We start from the raw sequence: 4,904 nt of genomic DNA, 5'->3' as shown, positions 1-4,904 counted from the left end.
AATGCACACAGCGGCAGCACCAACTGTTTATTCTAACAAGCAGCTGTTCTGAGTCTTATCTTTCTTGAATACATCAGATTACTACTTTTGTTTTTGTCGTCTTAAAGATGATACCGTGCTGCACCGCTGCCGTTCACACGTCACATAACCTCAGCAAATGCTTATGGCTCAGTCTTCCAGCAGGCGGAAAGGAGAGCGCAGTGCAGTGCTGGAGTCATTCCTCGTTTTCACTTGGTATAGTTTTCATGCCCGGTGTCTGAAAATGAGGTGTTGTCCGGTGCAGATATTTGTGCAACAAACCAGCAAAAACATGGTCTTGTGCGCCCCAGAAGTGCATCTCTGCTATTTAAAGAGTGCAGTATTCAGTTAGCCCCACCTGGTGGGTTCAAAGTGCATGTATGCATCACAAGAACATGAAAAAAGAACTACACCACTAACCAGAAATAGAAGTAATAATTAATGGAAAAAAGCAAAACGTATTAAAGTGTTGTATGTGCCATATTTCTACACATTCCTCCCCTGCCGGTGGGACGGGGTGGGGAATCATCCTTCACATGGATCTGGACTTTAAAGATGGTTTGAAAGAAATAAAAATGTAGACCACGATCATATAAGTTTAATATGCGCAGTGACCCGTGCTTGGGTATAAAAACACATTTCAATATTAAACCCCAAATCACACACTGTGGCATTAACAGGAAAAGGAAGCTAACGCAGTAGGCGCCGAAGGTGCACAATGAAAATTCCCATTTAACCACGGAATTAACAGTTTTTAACTTCCCTGAAAAGTACTGCAGGCGACAAGTCTTGCTACTTCTGTTCATTTGAGAATTTGCATGGGAGGTCCATCTTGAGCAGCTTGTGTGCACAGTCGTGCACGGACATTGAACATGCTTCACACACACCACGGATGTAAGGGCGCAATATTATAGTACGTTTATCCAGTGCTCATACAACCCCTGGCAATAATTATGGAATCACCAGCCTCGGAGGATGTTCATTCAGTTGTTTAATTTTGTAGAAAAAAAGCAGATCACAGACATGACACAAAACTAAAGTAATTTCAAATGGCAACTTTCTGGCTTTAAGAAACACTATAAGAAATCAGGAAAAATTATTGTGGCAGTCAGTAACGGTTACTTTTTTAGACCAAGCAGAGGGAAAAAATATGGACTCACTCAATTCTGAGGAAAAGATTATGGAATCACCCTGTAAATTTTCATCCCCAAAACTAACACCTGCATCAAATCAGATCTGCTCATTAGTCTGCATCTAAAAAGCAGTGATCACACCTTGGAGAGCTGTTGCACCAAGTGGACTGACATGAATCATGGCTCCAACACAAGAGATGTCAATTGAAACAAAGGAGAGGATTATCAAACTCTTAAAAGAGGGTAAATCATCACGCAGTGTTGCAAAAGATGTTGGTTGTTCACAGTCAGCTGTGTCTAAACTCTGGACCAAATACAAACAACATGGGAAGGTTGTTAAAGGCAAACATACTGGTAGACCAAGGAAGACATCAAAGCGTCAAGACAGAAAACTTAAAGCAATATGTCTCAAAAATCGAAAATGCACAACAAAACGAGGAACGAATGGGAGGAAACTGGAGTCAACGTCTGTGACCGAACTGTAAGAAACCGCCTAAAGGAAATGGGATTTACATACAGAAAAGCTAAACGAAAGCCATCATTAACACCTAAACAGAAAAAAACAAGGTTACAATGGGCTAAGGAAAAGCAATCGTGGACTGTGGATGACTGGATGAAAGTCATATTCAGTGATGAATCTCAAATCTGCATTGGGCAAGGTGATGAAGCTGGAACTTTTGTTTGGTGCCGTTCCAATGAGATTTGTAAAGATGACTGCCTGAACAGAACATGTAAATTTCCACAGTCATTGATGATATGGGGCTGCATGTCAGGTAAAGGCACTGGGGAGATGGCTGTCATTACATCATCAATAAATGCACAAGTTTACATTGATATTTTGGACACTTTTCTTATCCCATCAATTGAAAGGATGTTTGGGGATGATGAAATCATTTTTCAAGATGATAATGCATCTTGCCATAGAGTGAAAACTGTGAAAACAGTCCTTGCAAAAAGACTCATAGGGTCAATGTCATGGCCTGCAAATAGTCCGGATCTTAATCCAATTGAAAAGCTTTGGTGGAAGTTGAAGAAAATGGTCCATGACAAGGCTCCAACCTGCAAAGCTGATCTGGCAACAGCAATCAGAGAAAGTTGGAGCCAGATTGATGAAGAGTACTGTTTGTCACTCATTAAGTCCATGCCTCAGAGACTGAAAGCTGTTATAAAAGCCAGAGATGGTGCAACAAAATACTAGTGATGTGTTGGAGCGTTCTTTTGTTTTTCATGATTCCATAATTTTTTTCCTCAGAATTGAGTGATTCCATTTTTTTTTTTTTCCCTCTGCTTGGTCTAAAAAAGTAACTGTTACTGACTGCCACAATTTTTTTTCCTGATTTCTTATAGTGTTAAAGCCAGAAAGTTGATATTTCAAATGACTTTAGTTTTGTGTCATGTCTGTGATCTGCTTTTTTTTCTACAAAATTAAACAACTGAATGAACATCCTCCGAGGCCGGTGATTCCATAATTATTGCCAGGGGTTGTAGTTTCCAATGTGTAGGCTCTCTTCCTGCAAGAAAACTTTGTCTGCTTAATTGCACAGCACTGGGCAGAGGTGACACTCTGATTGGTTGAGTTCCTTTTTGTCCCACAACACGCTGCTGGTGGGCAGCACGGTGGATTAGTGGTTAGCACTGTTTCCTCACAGCAAGAAGGTCATGGGATCGATTGCCTTTCTGTGTGCAGTTTGCGTGTTCTCCCCGTGTTTGTGTGGGTTCCCTCTGGGTGCTCCGGCTTCCTCCCACATCCAAAGACACGCAGGTTAGGTGGACTGGAAACTTGAAATTTTTCCGTAGGTGTGTGTTTGTCTGTATGTGACCCCGCCTCGCGCCCTGTGACTGCTGGGATAGGGAGAGCCACAGTTGTACTATCCACTAAATGGTACAATCAGCGGTGTTTAATGAGAGGGATTTATTACTGTTCAAACCAACTACCAGTGCAAGTGGTTCTTGTTGTTACAGATGCAGTTATGAAGTAAAAATGTCATTGATTATAAAGTGTATAAATTAGGATGCTATGTATCGATTAAATCCTTTGTGCCATTAACCTCAAGTGGCCTTGTGATTTTAAAATAGCTGAACGCTGTGTTGGTCAGTGTATGTTGTTTACACTGCCTTTACTCTGAGCCCCTCAAGGACCTGAAATGCGGCACGAATCTGCCATGACTTGCATTGTGAGCATCATGAGTTTAATCATGGTGGAGCTTTCACTCAGACCTTATTAAAAGGATGGTTTCTCCATAAGTGCAAAATGGAGCTTAAAAACCCAAAAATTCCATCCCCCTGCTGTTTTGTTTAAAAATAGTAACTGTGGGGATGCTCCGTTTGAAAACAGCCATTCATCTGGAGCTGAAAAGTGATTTGTGAAAGCTATTTTGCACGTTAATACTTGGGAAGGGATCCGACTTTGTGGTTTAGTTTAGTTCTGAGTTTTAATCTGTTGGTGGGAACTAATGAAACAACAGAGAGCAGATTGTTCATTTCTCGTGTGAAATGTGGCACATCTTAACTTTATTATTATCATTATGACTGGTTTTGAGTTGTTCCCCCTTCCCTCTTTTTTTTATTTGATTCAACTGCAGTTAAAATTCTAGCTCATTAACTCCAAAATAGCATTTCTTCAGACTTAAGGGGGTCATTCGTGTCACTTTAATTGGCTCATACTGTACAGTGAAACTGTCAAATGTCACTGAATAATGATCATACTTGGTGCCTTTTATGAAATTAACACATCAGCCTTTTTGCTTTGGATTTGTTTTCAATAAATGTGCTAAATCAGAGCTTCAGGACGTACACATCTGTATCCTACTGAGAGCATGTCTGTTATTTTCTATGAATGTATCATCACTATCGATTGTCGGTTTGAAACATTACATGAAATTTTTACATGAAGTCTTACAATATGTCTAATAAATATACAAACTCATGACAACTGTCCAGTTTTTATTTTTCAGCTTTTAAATCTGTGGCCATTAACTGTGACGTATCCATCCATCCATTTTCTTCCGCTTTCCGGAGTCAGGTCGAGGGGCAGCAGCTCAAGCAAAGCCGCCCAGACCTCCAGATCTACACACACACACCTCCCCCAGCTCCTCTGGGGAAACCCCAAGGCGTTCCCAAGCCAGCCGTGAGACGTAGTCCCTCTGTGTCCTGGGTCTTCCCCGGGGCCTCCTCCCGATGGGATGTGCCCGGAACACCTCTCCAGCGAGGCGTCCAGGGGGCATCCGGAAAAGATGCCCGAGCCACCTCAACTGACTCCTTTCGACGTGGAGGAGCAGTGGCTCAACTCCGAGCACCTCCTGTGACATAATAATGTTTAAATCATTGAAGTTGTACTCTGTGCACTCTCTGCACCATAATTATTAGAACTTTGACACAATTTTTGTATTTTTCCTCTGGGCACCACTTGTTCCCAGCTTTAACTCAAGGGATGTAACTCAAATAAATTGCCCAGAAGGACGAGAAACACAACTTGAAGTAGGTTTTTGGCTGTCAGCCCATATTATTTTCAACTAAACTAAAATGAATAAATATTCGCCATCTAGCGGGCAATGTGAGAATTTCAGAGCTGTGCATGCATGCTGCTTGATTTGTTTCATTTATACAGGCCAAATTGAAACCAAAAATTAAGTTAAAAAAAAAAGCATTTATAGATATCAGAAATGCATGATTTCTTGGCAGGCGGGTCTTTGACCTCCCAGGATTAATGAATAAACCATTTTGATTTGGTTCTTGAGTTTTAGGACGCATAAG

Source organism: Thalassophryne amazonica, chromosome 16, assembly GCF_902500255.1.
Source record: "Thalassophryne amazonica chromosome 16, fThaAma1.1, whole genome shotgun sequence".
NCBI classification, from domain to species: Eukaryota; Metazoa; Chordata; class Actinopteri; order Batrachoidiformes; family Batrachoididae; genus Thalassophryne; species Thalassophryne amazonica.
This window is presented reverse-complemented; position numbering follows the sequence as displayed.